This window comes from Nannospalax galili, unplaced genomic scaffold (genome assembly GCF_000622305.1).
Source record: "Nannospalax galili isolate Female #2095 unplaced genomic scaffold, S.galili_v1.0 scaffold598, whole genome shotgun sequence".
NCBI lineage: Eukaryota > Metazoa > Chordata > Mammalia > Rodentia > Spalacidae > Nannospalax > Nannospalax galili.
The window spans coordinates 912,648-913,454 of NW_008342423.1; positions in this window are offsets into that span (position 1 = coordinate 912,648).

The window sequence follows — 807 nt, forward strand, 5'->3', positions numbered from 1 at the left end:
GTAGTCAGTGCTCTTAACCGCTGAGTCATCTCTCCAGGCCCATTTTTTGGTCTTTTTGAGACAGGGTCTCCCTGTAGCCTCAGCTGGCCTGGAACTTGCTATGCAGACCATGCTGGCCTTGAACTCACAGAGATCCACCTCCTCTGCCTCCCAAGTGATTAGGCATGTACCACTACTCCCCGAAAATGAATGAACTTTGAAAGAAAGTCTTCCAAAAGACTTCTAGGAAATGTTCCTTTTCTTAGCAGAAGAGATGAGATGGTGCTTCTTCCTCTGCCTGATGTTGTATTAGTGTGGTGCTTGGAAGTGCTGCAGCTATCTTGCAACCAGTCTAGGGCATTTGCTTACAGAGGAGGGAGTCTAGAGGATGAGAGAGACATAGAGTTGGGGCCCTGCAGCAGTATACATAATCCTGATTTGACTTTCTTTGCTGTGTAGGACCCTGAGACCCTCTTCATTCACCCGCTACCCCCAATCTCTCCAGACCCCCACTAATTGCTCTTTTATCTTCTGTAAAATGCTTGGCTGCTGTTTTAGACATGCCTAGATATGCCCTGACCCCTGCCTGCTATCTCCCCCTGCCCCCCACTTCCATGAAACTATAGATTAAGCAAGGCTGGGCATAAAAACTGCCCTATAAGGTAAAAACGGAGACTCCTGGCCCCACAGATAACAGTCAGCACATTCCACAGCCCTGAGAATAGCACCTACCAATAAGAAACTTCCAGGGCTGCATTTTATACATCCAATCAGTTTAAAATTATGTTGGCGCATGCGGGCTCCTTGAACCAACCAAAATGTATCTTC